The following is a 16,390-nucleotide window of genomic DNA, read 5'->3' as shown; positions in this document are numbered from 1 at the left end:
GAGCTAACTATAACATCACTATAACCTTTTTTTTTTGTGTGAAGATGTATATACACAAATACAAATATGTGTATGTGTGTTTATATAAGTATATATTTATATATAGTATTAAGTATTAGTGGGATTTATGTAATTTATATTAATGTTATATACTATAATATTTAAGATTTACTACTAATATATACCGCATATATATTAAAAACTGATATTTGTGTGTGTTTTTGGACAATATTAGTGTTAAACTGTATTTTATTTCCACTGTTTTTCCCCTTATCATTATAAGTATAGGAACACAATATTTTGGTAAATAATACTTTTTACATGGTATTTTTGTCAAACGATATCGTTTACCTCAATATTGTCACCATTCAAACGGAAATTCTTTTTGTAGTCTAAAGGCCTTCATTATTTTTTCATTCAGTGCATAGTGATGCATTTTTGCGATACTGTCTGGTGAGTGTTGGCTTGGTGGTTCTGGCCTAGCCATTCTGTGTGCTCTGTTCATTTCTATATACAGACCCGTTCCTGACCCTGAGATTGCTTTAACAAGGCAGGGGCATAGTTTCTTTGGGCCTTATTCCCATTTGTCTGCTGTGCTTTTGTATATCATCTCTACTTACCGATTTTCAAGCTCTTCCAATTCTTTCTGGAGCTTAATGTTTTGTTCCATTGGAAACAATACGTCCTGCCTCAAACAACTCTTGTTTGCTGAAGCAATTGTCCACTGATTCCTCCAACACTCTCCATACCATGTCTCTCAGATTTCTCCTTAGGTCTTCGCAGAGTGCATTCTTCCAGAAACTCTTGTGACTTCCTTTGTGTCACACTTGTGTGCTTCGTGTGCAGTTTGTCAGTCCATTTGCCTGGGCTACTTATGGGGTTTTCTTTTTTCTCATGTTGCCCAGCTGAAAAAGACAGCGTTTTTCTCTCTTTGGCGATGGACATCTTTCAACACAGCTATTGTTTTATAATCACTTTGTCTCATTCAAGAGGCTCTGAGAGGGGTTGTATGAATTGCCCAGAGATGGTGGGATACTGTTACTCACTTTCTGCTCACCTCTGCAGTGTAGGACCTTCTGCTTTGGGTACTGCATATTTTCCGAGACAGGGACCGTCACTGCTCTTCTTGTGTGTCTCGGCTATCCAGTGATGAGCCCTACTCTCTCTCTCTACACTTTACCACTAGGCCTGGTACTTGCCTCCCTCTCTGGTTGCTGCCTCATAGACCTTCTTTAGCCACTTCAACTCACTCATTTTGTCTCTTGTCACTGATTGCTGTCCTTGTAGCTTATCGCCATAGACTCTGCTGTCAATTTTGGGGGGGAAGGGGTCACAGGGCATAGGGTGCAGGATGCAGGTCATGGCAGCAGCTCACGCATAGACTGCCAAAAACACAGCTTACACTGCCACCATCTTGGCCAAACCCCCCATCTCCTTACATGTATCTTTCTTCCATTCTCCCCTTTATTCAGTACCTTTAAAACCAGATGAGCTAGTTAGTGAAATAACTTGATCACTGTGCCTGTTTCATAGCTCTAAATATACTTAGAGGGTTTGGGGTCTCAAATCCTGGAGAAATCTCGGTGAAGCCAACTTAGTATACCATTATTTTAAAGGCAACAGAAAGCCCATGGTTGCTATGAATTTATAGTTGCAATATATGCTATTCCAAGGACTTCCGGGTCCCTTCAATCATGCAAGGAAGAGACTATTGGTGTTGGCTGTAGGGAGTTGGAGTTCCAATGTTTACGAAGTTTGATAAGGTGACGTTTTAACACAGCCCAGACTGTCAGAAGACTCCAGCCTGGAGCCTTGAAGAGTATCAGTTTGCTGGCAAACAGGCACAGATGGCAAAAGACCTGGTGTGAACATGAGCAGAGGGATATTCAAGCTCGCCTCATGTCACTATCCACAGACTCTAGTGTGCATCCAAGGGCATTTAATGCATGCGCACTGGCATACTTGTTTTTTTCTCTACGTTTCTAAGTATGGCAAGCCTCACACACAAACACTTTCTCTAAATCTAAATATTTGAGGACTATGGTTAGAATAGTTTATCATTCTCTCCGTAAATATTTAAAGATATTTCTAGAGCTCGCCCCCGATTTTCCGGGGAAGCATAGAAATACAGGCACTTTTAGGAAGCATGGAAAGTTGGGGAGCTTATATGGTGACAATACTGGATTTAGCACTGTCAGTACTGAATACTTGCACCTGCAGTTTGTTGAAGTCTATAATGATTAATGTCCAGATGAGGGGAAGGTGGAAGTGGATTTTGTGGGTGAAAATAAAACCTGGCATGTGTGTGTCTCTCTCTTTCCTTACTGAGTGATGCTCATATAGGCAAGAGTGTTAGGATTCAGAAAATTCCTGTCAGAGAATCACTTATCTACAGGTAGTAATAGGGAGAATATTAGCTAAGCCCCAACCATATTTAATTATACATCCTTAGTCAGTTAGTTTCAGACCTACCTAAGTTATAACGAGACATCTAACAGCATAGCTGAATTAGTCAATCATTGTATGCCAAGTCATATAAAGTCTCACTGGGTACCTTAATATATCTTTAAGCCTTAAGTCATCTCTTCAGCAGCGAGTCCATGTGGATAACCCAATCCCTACACGGGTATAGTCATATACACGTTTCCTATAAATTGTGCTTTACGGAGCGAGGACGGGTCAGTCCATGTTCGTCTCCTGTTTTGTTGCACAGAAAAGAAAAAATTACTTCTTGGTCAGAACACACAGGGGGATATTCTCATGAACGGGCGATAATTATCGCCAACCTAGGTTAACTCAATCTTACATAACGCCGTCTATCGCGGGAAACTAACGCCGATAGTTTACCGATTATGCGTCAAATGTCTGCGTTACAATTACCGGGATGCCGATAAAGAAGGAAACCTGAACGTGAAAAAAGTGGCAATGGGCTCAACAGCGATAAAAATATCAGCGATAAGCAGTGCCAGGCTTGCTATTCCCACGTCAGGCGGGGGATGTTGGTTGACCGCTGTGTTGGTACCGTCAGCTTGTGGGCAACTTGGGTCAGGATGCAGATGATTGTTGTCCTTCTGAACCTGTAGTGGGCAATGACATCCTCTCTCATTAAGTCTCTGAGGCTGGTGCATTTTCGGAATGTCCGCTGTCTTGTTCTGAGCTGCCTCGGTAATAGTCCGGGGGGGTGGTCCTGGGGGTGGTGGTCCTGGGGGTGGTGGCGGTGGGTGTTGTGGCCCTCTTGGGTCTCCAAGCTGCATGATTAGTAGCTCCATGGCATCTGTTGGTCTTCAGATGTGGCTCTGGGCTGGGCTCCCTTTATATTGCAGGTGTTTGTCCTACTTAAGACCAGAAAAAAACAGGTCTTAAGTCCCTGCTGCTAACATGCCTTATCACTTGTTTTTGGACCGCATCGCCGATCTGGTTGGTCGTTGAGAATATTGTGAAGTGGTGTTATCGTGAGTTTTTGCAAGGGAATGCCTGCTCTGCATATGATTAACATTAGTTGTTGATGTCAGCCGTGACGATGTTTTTAGCAGCAGCTATCGCAGGTAAACTGACGATGTCGGCTGTTAGCGCAGGCTTGTGAATAGGGCAATACATCTATCGCCACTTTTGTGGCGGAAAAGTGCTGCTAAATCGGCGATGAGTCCTTGAAAATATGCCCCTTAGAGTACACGGTAGCTTACTGCTACTTTTCTCCCTTACTCCTACAAGATGCAAACTTGCAGGGTCCTCTAATCTTGTAGCAACATTTCAGCTGTAGTGCTTATGAAAGATTGTCAGAGAGTGGAAATATTCCTTCTCCGACCTTTTAGCAAGAATCTCAGAAAAGCATGGCAATTGAGTACACATCTGATTAGCCACACCACTTAAAAAGGGCAATGAAATGGGCAAGCCTGCTTTCTCAGGTCTGTACTTTCAACACCCTCTCCAAAGTATTTAATGTAAGCATAAGGTGATTCCTTACTGACCTTTCCTGAACCCCAGAAAAGGTTAGAGATATACTTCTATCAAGCGCAGGAGTAAATTACTTTACAGCTGGGAGGGGAAGGGAACACCAGTATGGGTGTGGGAGAAGGACTTTCTCAACGGCGAAAAATATTTTATTCCTGGAGGGCAAAAGAAAATAAATGGTGTCCTTGCACAAAGGTAATGCCTTTCACCATATGTACCTGCATAGTGAGTACTATTAGGTATTGGAAAAATGCTTCTGCCATATCTAAAAAAGGAATTCAAAAGAAAACATTCACAGCATTATATTTTAAAGCTGTAACTGGCACAGGTACTTGGAAGTAACCTCTAAAGGTCCTGTGCTCACTGTCTCCTGGAACTAAGCTATACTTGGCTGATGATCCCTTATCAGGGCAAAACCAGTCCTAGGTTGCCTGTGTTCCGTTTTGATGAAGACCTAACCTGGCATCTCGTGTTGTACTGTTCCCATGAGGAGAAGGGTGAGGCTGATGTTGCATATGGCTGGGTCCAAACTGAGGTGGCATGGTGTGCAAAAGAACAATGTGGCTGAAATGCTACCCAAAGTGATTGCCAGTGGTTAGACAAATTGGAACCATTCCTCCCATCACCTTTTGTTTGTTTCATGTCCTGCCCTAAGTGGCAAGAGTATGCGCAGGCATGGGTCCTGTGCTCACTGTCTCCTGGAACTAAGCTGTACTTGGCTGATGATCCCTTATCGGGGCAAAACCAGTCCTAGGTTGCCTGTGTCCCGTTTCGATGAAGACCTAACCTGGCATCTCGTGTTGTACTGTTCGCATGAGGAGCAAGATCAAGGCTGATTTGCATATGGCTGGGTCCAAACTAAGGTGGCATGGTGCGCAAAAGAACAATGTGGCTGAAATGCTACCCAAAGTGATTGCCAGTGGTTAGACACATTGGAACCATTCCTCCCATCACCTTTTGTGTGTTTCATGTCCTGGCCTAAGTTGCAAGGGTATGCCCAGACGTGAGTCCTGTGCTCACTGTACCACTGGAACTAAACTAAAGCTGGCTGAGGAGCCCTTATCAAGGTGAAGACTGGTCCTAGGTTGCTTGTGTTCTGGTTCAGGGAGGCCCTGGCTTTGCAGTTCGGGCTGAACTGTTCCCATGAGGAGCAGGGTCAAGGCTGATGTTGCATATGGCTGGGTCCAATCTGAGGTGGCATGGTGAGCAAAAGAAGGATGAGCGAATGTTAGTGGTTAGACAAACTGCAAGCATTCCTCCTAATACCTTTTGTGCGTTGGATAACATTTTAATAACCATTCCATAGACCCATGTCGTCAGCACTACAAATTCTTACAACCTACTCAGGATTTCTTCTTTACAGATTGGTAAAACTAGTACCACTTATTCACTGACCTAGTTAAAAAGAAAACAACATTTTGACAGGATTCTGTTGGACACCTGTGGCAATTAGGTTTGTTATTAATCACAAAACTGAGGATCTGGTAAAAATCCTTTGGTTTTTATATGCCCGTAATTGGAATTCATGATAGTTATAATGCTCTGGATAGCCACATTTGAGGCTTGATTGACATTCATTTAACAAACAATGGTTCCTGATGCGTGATTGTTTTCTTTGCTACATATTTTTGTCTACGTGTATTTACCGTTGTATTTTCTGTATCATGCAATGGCAGCAATAAAAAGGTAACATCTTGTGATACTTCTGTATATATAATGTCATCAAATGTTTTATTGTTTATTATTTTGCCAACAACAGTACTAGCACGATAGACATTTCTGTGCGATTGTAAACGTGACTACGAGCAATCATGTCGGGCTGAGAAGAGAAGCCTAACTTGAAATGGTGGAGATTAAATTCGAAAAGCTGCAGGTAGGCGCAGGCATCTAAAACTCCCAGAAGCAAGACATTTGCGAGCGTGTTTGTCCTGCGGCTGAAGCTGTTATTTTCCTATCAGGCTAAAACTGGCAGTGACTGCGGCTCTGACGTCATTGCTATTTTCAGAGATGCAGACCTGCAGGCCACAGTCTCTGAGCATCAGTATCAAACCCACCTTACTCATCTGGTTCTACCTACCGTTCACGTAGAGTATTTGCTTATCGCACCTTCAAATAATGACAGGATTACCTAGAGCTTTACAATACGTATTCAGCCTCATTTAAATGCATTGCTTTGGACAGAATGCAATACAGGCATTCATTTGTTTCACCAAATGAGCAAACATATGCACGCAAACACGTTGGGCTTGAGTGCGCAACGGCTAAAAGACTAAGGGCCTGATTAGGATCTTGGCGGATGGGCTACCATGTCACAACGGTGACAGATGTCCTGTCCGCCGAAATATATATCCCATTATATCCTACGGGATTTATTGGACCTTCGTGACAGAGTCACCCGTCCCCCAAGATCTAAATCTGGCCCGAAGGCGCTCATTATGAGCAGCCCAGTTGGTGTGTTACTAATCTCACCAAATAAAATCCAACTCTCCCGAGTCAGAATTTATCTGGTGCACCAAAATCTGCATGTTGCAGTTGATACAAGGTTTGACCGGGCAATATTTACCCAAAAAAACCCATAATTGTGATATGTTCGGTGACTCATGTTACCAAACACACCGCAATTAGTCGAGCCACTCATAATGAGGACCTACAAAATTGTAAAGCTGGAGTCAGGCTGTTCTATTTATAGTGTCCTCCCAAAATTGCAAATGACCACGCCACACACATAGCTCTGTAGTGCACGTATTTATTCTTCAGAGTGCAACCATTAAAGGCACGCACTGTGACATAAACTTTATTAACCACACCCCCCCAGACACACCCAACCGGTAATGTCCTTCTACGGGGTCCATAAGGGACCAGAAGGGTCCTGCTATACATGTTCACAAGACACTACAGTATATAGACACAGAACTTCGATTCATAAGAGCAGCCATGAAGCTCCTTCACTGGAAATCCACTGGAGAAATCACCTCTACCGTATTATTCCATCAGCAAGTTTTCATGAAGCAGAATCCTCTAGTAGTGAATTTAACTCTGTCTGTACAAATTGGAGGATTGTTCATTAACGTGCAACTCTAGTCCGTAGTCTGGTATTTTTGCCTCACTTCGATGATCACACCCACCAAAATAAAGGCCTGTACACAATATTCACACCCTCTAAGCGGTTATGTGCACACACTGCTGACTGTAAATGCCATCATGGGCTTCACTCTAGGCATTTGAAGTCTGAGTTTTGATCAATGGCCTGTTTAGGCGCTTCATCTTGGAAGCTCTGCTGGTCTCGTCATCTAGACAATCTCTCCAATCCTGGGCAATCCCATTCACAGCCGTGCCAGTAGCCCTCTGCCAGAAGCCTACCAGAGCCTCCCAACTAGCTTGCAGCAGGATTGCTGCCTGACATGGCCATCATGCATGAGGCAACAGAAGCAGCACGGCAAGCACCCCTGACCCACACTGCATGCTCCGGTGTGTGTTCATCAACTGGCAGCATCAGTGGTGTGCTTTCCTTATATACCACCTGACCCTGCCTGAAAGCTCTAGGTTTTGCTCACAGGTTCATTGGAGTGCTGCATCTTGAATGCTTTACTCCTTGCTGCTCTTATGATCCAGACATCCTCTTGGCTTTGTCTGGTGGTGGAACCAATGTAGAAAAAGGCAGCCAATTGACATGCCGGTTGGGTGTTTCCATGGTCCTCCTGGTGTAATGAAACACCAGGGCCCTCTATTACCCTGATTACGATTGTCTGGCTCAGTAGAAATTATGAGATCCACAGTGTTTCTGCAGATCTATTTTCTCACATAGATTTCAGCCACTGAAAGTAGCCGAAATACCTGTGTGAAATTCCACAAGAAATGGAAGAATACTGGATAAACTGCGCCCAGAATTACCAATTTCCCCAGTAATTCCTAATTTCTGAAGTGACACTCACTATTCCACTTGTAATGGCCTGAATTTTCCCCACACCTAGAGTTACCAGTACTCTTGGGAAAATCCAAGCCATTTTCCAAGCCATTCGTAATGACTGTGTGTTTAATATTTCATTTGCTGATTCTTGGAACCTTTACTAACTGTGCATGCTATTTGGGTGAAAGAATTATGTGAAAGGATTTAGACAACTCTCTTTCCCAGCAATTGTGATAGTTGTATATCATTGAACAAGAATATTGTCTCTAAAATATCGTAGTGTCCAGATCATCGTGGAACATAATATCGAAGTTAAAAATATTATTTTTTAAACTTTGCAAAAAATACCGATATTTGTTATATTCATTATTTTAATATTGATATAATGTCTGTTTAATGTTTTATATGTTGTATTTCTTTAATTTTACTTTGTGTAAGTATTTTTTCAATTTGTTAGAATTGTATGTTTATTAAATCTATTACATTTGTATGAAATTGTCAATCAAACGTTATATAATGCTTACCTTAAATGAAAAATATATGCTTTTTTGTTTGTTCATTGGTTGACATGCCATGTATGTTTTTTATGGGTTGTTGGCTTTGTAGGGCAAATGGGAGGGAAGAGCTTTAAAATATTAATGTTTTGATTTATATTTTATCCATCACTTTAAATTAATTATTGGTGCCTTAAGTATTTAAATTATGCATTTTTGTAATTTTAATGATTTGTAATAGATTGTTGCATTTGTTTTCGAACAGAGTGGAAAGTATTTTGAAATGTAAATGAATAATATCAAAATATTATTAAGTATGCAATAATTTTTCGCTATTTGAAATTGCTGTAATAATTATTTATTAACTATTTCTAATTAATTTTTGTGCAGGTTGCTGGGTTTGTAGGAGTATAGGATGGTAAGTGTTCTCAATAAAAGATTATTCAAATATCTATTCAATTAATGTATCTTATTTTATTAATTGATATTATACATGGAAGAATTTGTATTTTATATTTCTTTATTTATATACAGTTAACCCTAGAAATATTTTATTATTGGATTGTATCCTTTACTGTAAACAATGCATATTTTGATATCTTTTAGACTGTAAATAAATGGATTTTCCATTTCGGGGGGTGAGAGTTTGAATTTTGTAATATTATTTATATCTTTAATGATTGATTTATTTAAAATGTAAATGTTTATATTTAATGTTTAATTAATCCCCTTTAATTTATTAATACAACTCCTCAATGAGAGTAAGGAATTAGGCTATTTGTTAAATCTCTCAGGATACATGGGTGGACTCTCTGTGTATTTCCCCCATTATTCCCTCCAAACTGTAGTTCTATAGAGATTGGTGCTTGCTCTGATTCAGAGATGGACCCAATATCAGGAGTAGTAGTTGTGGGAAGGCCCACACTACACACTAAGATGAAGTCAATGCACAAATGTGAACATTGTATGTGTGAGTAGTAAACACATTTCTCGTCAATTGTTGGGTGTTCTCTTTAAATGTTCCTATTGCCCATCCTATTTCAAAGTGCATTTGAGTTTCTTAGAGAAAGCCCTTTCATATCCTGTGCCCCCAGAAGACATGCCTTTCTGGGCAACCCACACTAGGTTAAAGTCTCCAGCGATTACAAAGTCTAGTTTTGCGACTCACTAAAAGAAATCCCTAAAGTCTCTCAAGAGTGCATCTTGGGAATTGTTTGAGGGGTATATCATAGCGAGAGTTATTAGATGACCATGTTAGGTACCTATCAGAATTAAGTAATGACTTTATCTTTTTTTTATGCTACTAACTATTAATGGGAGGAGTTTTTTAATGAGTATGGCCAGGCCATTCCGCATGTGTTCTCATTACACAATATAGCGGTCTTAATAATGGTTGAGTTACAGGTAAAAGCAGGTCTAAATGGTGTTTGTTAAGTGCTTACCATAATTAGGGACTTGCATATGAGGGTATTCAGGTCCACAGGAAAGTTGGTGTGTGTGACAGTGAGCGCCACGATGAAAACAAAAAAACCTGAATCTCACAGGAAGTGGGATTTTGTATACAGCTGCCATGTGGGATCGAGATTGTATAAAAGGAGAGTGAAGTCAGAGTCTCATCGCACCCCAAAGTTGTTCAGGTTTGGCAGTCATCGGAGGATCATCAGGGAGCCAGTGTCTTGAAGTAGGAGTGTCAGATTGGAACTTTTTTGACTTGCTACTCAGATCGTTTTCAAAATCTTTACCATTTTCAGGGTCTTTTATATTAGCCTATTTTGTGAGCACATGATTTTCTATCATTTTTTTTGTTGTTCTCTTTATTCAGCTCAATACAACATACAAACACCACAATAGCTTCGCTGTTACATAGTAAGATGGTACTCAAATTAGCTTGTGTACCCACTCTAGATCCACCCACCCAAGCCTAGTAAGTTGGGGAAAAAACACAATCAGCTAGGGGGCCTGGGCCCATTATCAAATGTAGGAAGGGGCACACACACCTCCAAGGTAGGCATTCAATTTGGCCCATATTTTGTCCACTTTTTTGGACAACTCCTATTCTTGTAAACTGTTTTCTCGGCTATCATACTCATGTTCATATCTTTTTCCCAATCCCTCAGGCTTGGCGGTTCTTTCGCTCCCCAGCATCGGGCTATATTGCGCTTAGCCACTGCAAGGCCTAGGTCATCCATGTCCGTCCCATTTGATTGATATCTGAATCCTCCCAGATGTTAAGTACGCACCATTTGGCAGTAGGAGGGACTGTCATGTCCGATAAAACATTCATACAGATAAGATTGCCTCCCAATAACACTGTATGACTGGACACCCCCAAATAATATGAAAAAGGTACCTGTCTGGGCACAGTTTCTACGGCATCAATCATTTAGCTCCCGTCCCATTTTTACTAGCGTGGTACAAGCGAATAGGTTTTATGTAGTATTTTAGGTTGTACCAATTGGAATCCCACCCTCATTGCTATTTCCCTTGGCCAGGCCAGTGCTTCCGCCTACTCTTCATCCTCCATACCTCCCAAGTCTACAGCCCATTTCTCACACAGACAGAGAAGAGTATTGGGGATGTTGTTGATGCTTTTATGGTACAATGAGCGAAATCTCTTTACGTTCCAATTGATCTTCTAATAATCAATTTTCCAATGGAAAGGAGTCAGGCAGTTCCTCACCCCTGGGTATTGCCAATTGGAGCGCATGTCTAACCTGCAGGAAGCGGAATATTTCAGTGTTGGCTAGGTTGTAGTCCCTTTCTAGATTGGCAAAGGAAATAACTGTTCCCTGCATTCATAGATCTTCTATTTTAGACAGACCTATGAGGTCCCATTAGTCAAAGCCCGGCCACTATTCTAGAGTGCCCAAAGCCACAGAGTCCCACAATGGCGTGGAGCATGTCAATCTACCCTTCCATCCCAAAACCTCATTGGTGGTAAGCCAGAGGCTGATCGTCACAGCCATCGGGCCCTGTAGAGGCGGCCGTGACAGAGAAGAGTACAGGGATGATAGGTACCCTCCGGGGCGCGTCATCAGACGAACCATATGAATCGATGGTTCATCGGCCGATATGGGTATCCATTGATTAATCGTGGCAAGTTGTGCTGCCCAGTAGTACTTTTGTACATCTTGTAGGGCAATGCCCCCATTGTACCAACCCCTCGTGAGCTTATTGAGTGCGATTCTCGTTGACCTCCGTTCCTTAAAAGTGTGTGTGGTGTAGAGTTTATTGCTTTGAAGTATTGCAGTGAGAAGGTGTAAGGTGCACTATGGAGGGCATACAACAAGCAGGGCAATTTCATCATCTCAAAGAGTGACTCTCTCCCAAGAAGGGACAATGGCAAGGATCTTCAATGCTGAACGTCTTTCTTTAGCCTATCTAGTGGTAGAAGAGGGGTTTTCTTATAGAAGAGAGCAGGATCTACAGTAGCAAATATTTCCAAGTACATAGGGCCCTCAGTGGCTATCTGGATCTCACAGCCCCTAGGTAAGGCTGCCAGTGTAGAACATATATTAACAATTTCACCCAGTTTATTATGTACCCCGAATAATGAGCAAATGTAGTGAGTATGTTCATTAATCTTACCAGGGAGCACTTGGGGTCTACCATTATTAGCAGAACGTGTCTCTCCCTGTTCAGCACCTCAAGTAGCATACTCAGGTTGAGTGTGGTGCTTCGCCACAGCATAAATCTAGATTGGTCCGGGTGCTCTAGCTCGGTAATGATCTGCAGTGTAGGAGAGTAGGGTCTGCTTTCTATGTTCACCCCCACTTTTTGCTTTTGCTTTACTGTTTTTCGACTTAGATGTGGCTGTGGGCCTGCTAATCAGACCCACAGCCCTGCTGTTCTCTCTCTAAATTAATACTATGTACTTTAGGTGCATAACCCAATTGGATAGGATCACCTTATTGGCCCCTGTACAGTGTACCTTAGGTACCCAGGGCATAGGTGTACCCTAGGCCCACCAGGGGCTGCAGCATGTATTATGCCACCCCTGGCCTGGCCTTCCATTATGACACAACTGGCTGATCACTCAGCTGGGGCAAGGTCATGTAATCACCCCTTGCTTAGGTGTAGTATTCCTATACCCACCTTATATATAGACACATGTGTACCTATCAGCCACTCCTATGGCAGGCCTTAACAATCCTGGAGGCAGAGTGCTTGGTAACATGTGAGATAGTGCTCTAGCATGAGCTGAGCCTGTCTGCAGCTTTCGGAACCATGTCCTTATAGCTGTTCTATGATATAGCCTACCATATACTCTTAGAGTGCCTTATAATCTTAAACGGTTATGGTAACTATGGTTTGGCTTTATCAAAACATGTCGTGTAAGGTGTCTAACACTTTGGAATAATACCCCCATCCCATTTCTGGTGATGAGGATATTATCCCTCCCTTCTAGAGGGAGAAGACATGTTGAAACCTACTTACCCGGTTAAAGTTAACCAGAGCCCCAGCATCACAAAATGGATGCTGCTGCCACGACACAAGTCTGACCTCCTGCTGCTGGGAGTGATCCCGGCACGGGAGGCTTGGACAATAGGTGTCCTGCCTTGGGAGGTGCGAGCACCACCCCAGACAGGCCTTAGTGTATTGGGGCAGGGAGGGATGAAAGAAACTAGACACTGCCTGGGGCACACAAGGTGTCCCATGCATAGTCCAGTTCAAACCGGTGCTGGGGCACTCCAGCCCCAGTCCTGGCGCGAAACTGGACAAAGGGAAGGGGGTGTAACCACCCCCCTCCCAGGTCCCACCCATAAGGCGTGACCTAGCAGGCAACCCACCCCCCCAGATTAGTATAAGTGTGGTAGCTGGGCCCCATTAGATTAGATTATCCTGAACCTGCAACTTGAACAGAAACTCTGGACCTTCGACATTCGATGAAAGAAGAAGACTGAAGAATCTCCCTTGTGGCCAAGGAGTGGTCACCCTGTGCGAACAGGCACCATCAAGAGACTTACCCTTTGCTTTGCTGAAGTTCTACGAGGGACCGACTGCAGAGCCTGACCAGAGCCTTGACTTCCAGACTTCTCCGACCCTGATCCACATCCACAGCCGAGCTGAGATCCGTGGAGGCGACGAGAGACGTGGGACCGGCTACCTGGGAAAAGTGGCGAGTATCTTCCAGCGCAGCTTCTGAGGCGCCCTCGACGTTGTGCACCGGGGATTGAGAAGCCCCAACCCCAAGCACCATCTGCACCGAAGATCAGCCTCCCACACTCCACGAGTCCTGCGTGGGGCCCTTCTGCATTTCCCTGCTTGCCGCGTCTGTCCAGTTGCTTGCCCGTTGGCTAGTAACCTTTGCGACGACACACCTTCAATTTTCCACTGCTGGTTTGGCTCCTCCAGACTGGCTCCTGCTCCTCTGTAAAAGAGAAGCACCCCAGACCTTCCTGGTCTGCACCAGAAGCAAGTCCTCCATTCTTCGTGGGTTCCGCTTGCCAAGGCTTGGTGAGTCCTAGTTCGACTTCGACGCCGCCGACAGCACGAGCCTTCATGGGACAGCTCGCCTCCTGGTCCTGATCGTCCTCGACGTCTCCTGGTATCCGTGGCTGCTGCGACAAGCTTCACTTCTTCACCTGCAATCTCCCGACATCGCCTGGTTCCTTCCTGGTTCCACGTGGTCACTGGCTAGTGACCCAGACTCTGTCCCTTTTGCTTGCAGGTATCCTTCCTTCTTGATCCCGGCCTTGGGATCCACCGGACACTCTTAACTGACTGCCTGTCAGCATCTTTCCTTCAGGCATCCATAGGAGTCCACGACGAAACCCGACGCAAGTTCACACCTATGCACCCGCAGCCCGTGGGCTAGGTAACTTGGGTACTTTGGTGCTCACAAGGGTAGTGACTATCCTAGGGTCTAGTTTCCGAGTCTCGACTTTCTAGCTACACCAGAAGTGTCCTAAAACTGCTTATTTCAGAACTGTACTATTTCTATCGATTATACGCATTACGCGTGAGTGTTTCCACTCTGCACCTGAATCCCGTGGGCCTCCCACTTCCTAACTGTTGGTAGTGTAGTGTAGCCCAGCGATTCCCTAGGCCTAGGCCTATTCTATTTCTGTGACAGTGGTCCTTATACCACTTCTTTCGTATATGGTTTGCGTGGCCCCTAGGGCCTAACTGTATTACTTAACTGTGTGACTTAAGGTATGCTTGAATAAGACTGTGTTGTACTTACCTCGAATCTCATAAAGAGTGCTGAGGGTTTGACTAGAATAAATACACTTTATTTTATATATATATCTGTTGTGGTGTCCTTTCATTTGGTATTCAAGGTATTATATATGGTATCACAGCTGGCTTCACATGCCATTCAGAGTTTAGCCTAAGACTGCTCTTGTCCATGCTACCACTAGGATAGCTGGTCTATAAGGTTGACTTTACAACCAATCACCATAAGGGTTGTTTGGACTGATATAAGGTGTACACTAGAACTAGTGACATCATACATCAGGCCAACTTCTCACATTGGTGAGCAGCGGTTGGGATCTGAGCTTGCTGTTGTAATACCATTGTAATCTTGAGATACCAAATTGAAAGATCACACAGATATTGTTTAGGTACATATAACATAGATTATAAATACTTAAGTCCTACTGGACTTAGTTGTTGTAGGTTGAAGGGCCTAGCACACCCTGACTACAACTACTAGAGAGGTTTAGTAGATACAACTAGTGTAGGTAGGTGCACACACCACACCCTCACTAGATCATGTCTCTGGGAGGAGATCAAGTAGATTCTCTCTCAGGAGGGGTAGGTCTTAGAAAGATCTCCTCTAGATATGATACCCTAACTTTTGAGGAGAGGAGACAATTTTGTACCTCCAGAAAGTTAAAACAGGGTGCAAACCCTACCCTCATTCAGCTAGTAGAGATCCTAGAGGAGTATGATGCTCTTAGGGCCTCCCAGGCTGGTACCCTAGGTACAGGTGAGGGTCTACCCGCTACAGATGAGTCAGATGGGACTTCAGATGAGGAGGTAGACAGCCAGGTCAAAGTAAGAAGACTTAGCCAGGCTAACTTAAGCTTACATGGGAGTCTGCATGGGGCCCCCCATTCAGACCCCCAAGTGGACTTAACCAGAGAAACAGGAGAGACAGATCCCCTTCAAGGGAATCCATCCACTCCCATGTCTCTAGCATCTCTAATGCCTCTTCTCACAGAGGAATGACTTCCCCCCAGAGAATAGAGCATGAAGCCAGAATGAGGGAAGCTAATCTAAGGATTGAGAGGGAAGAACTTGCCCTTGCCAAGGAGAAGCTTGCTCTGGCTAGAGAGCAGAAGTTAAGTGGGTTAGAACCCACTGGTGGCAGCAATATCCCTAAGGATAGAGACAGGACCTATGATAATAGAAACCTGAGCAAGATTGTCCCTCCCTACAAGTGTGGGGATGACATCCACAAATGGATAACTGCTTTGGAGAGAGCTTGCAAAGTACAGCAGGTACCCCAAAGTCAGCTATCTTGTGGCTCTCCTTCTCTGAGAAAGGTAGAGACAAGCTCCTCACAGTTAGCGATGAGGATGCAGACAATTACACTGTCCTGAAGAGTGCTCTGATTGATGGGTTTGGCCTAACCACTGAACAATACAGGTTGTTGTTCAGGGATACCCAGAAGACACAGACTCAGGACGGGACTGACTTTGTAGATTGTGCCACTAAGGCTTTGGAAGGCTGGCTATTGGGAAGTAAGGTTAAGGACTATACAGGATTGTATAATTTGATCATGAGAGAACAAATCCTTAACAACTGTCAAAACCAGCTACTGCATCAACACCTGATTGATTCTGATCTGACTTCTCCCCAAGAATTGGGAAAGAAGGCAGATAGATGGGTCAGGACTAGAGTTAAGCAGAAAAACCAGAACCAGGGCGGTGATCAGAAAAAGGCAGACCAGAAGGGTAATGATCAGAAACAAAAAGACCAGAAGTCTTCACCAGGCCCCCAAAAGGCTCAGGGGGAGGGTGGTCCCAAAAAGGATAAGAAGAAAGATGGCCAAAAGAAACCATGGTGCAACTATTGTAAGTCAAAC

At 43.6% G+C, this 16,390-nt stretch overlaps 1 long non-coding RNA gene across 2 annotated transcripts in view; it reads left to right on the top strand.

Annotated features, from left to right (window-relative positions):
* The window catches only part of LOC146868428 (uncharacterized), a 317,137-nt gene that overhangs the window by 120,990 nt on the left and 179,757 nt on the right, over window positions 1-16,390 (top strand). For both annotated transcript variants that reach the window (XR_014966215.1, XR_014966214.1), the window contains exon 2: window positions 8,743-8,770. This is a non-coding gene — a long non-coding RNA (uncharacterized LOC146868428). The remainder of the gene's footprint in view (window positions 1-8,742; window positions 8,771-16,390) is intronic.

The sequence above is a fragment of the Triturus cristatus genome, chromosome 1_2 (assembly GCF_964204655.1).
Source record: "Triturus cristatus chromosome 1_2, aTriCri1.1, whole genome shotgun sequence".
NCBI lineage: Eukaryota > Metazoa > Chordata > Amphibia > Caudata > Salamandridae > Triturus > Triturus cristatus.
Note: the sequence above shows the minus strand (reverse complement) of the source record. Positions and strands in the feature narration are given on the sequence as shown.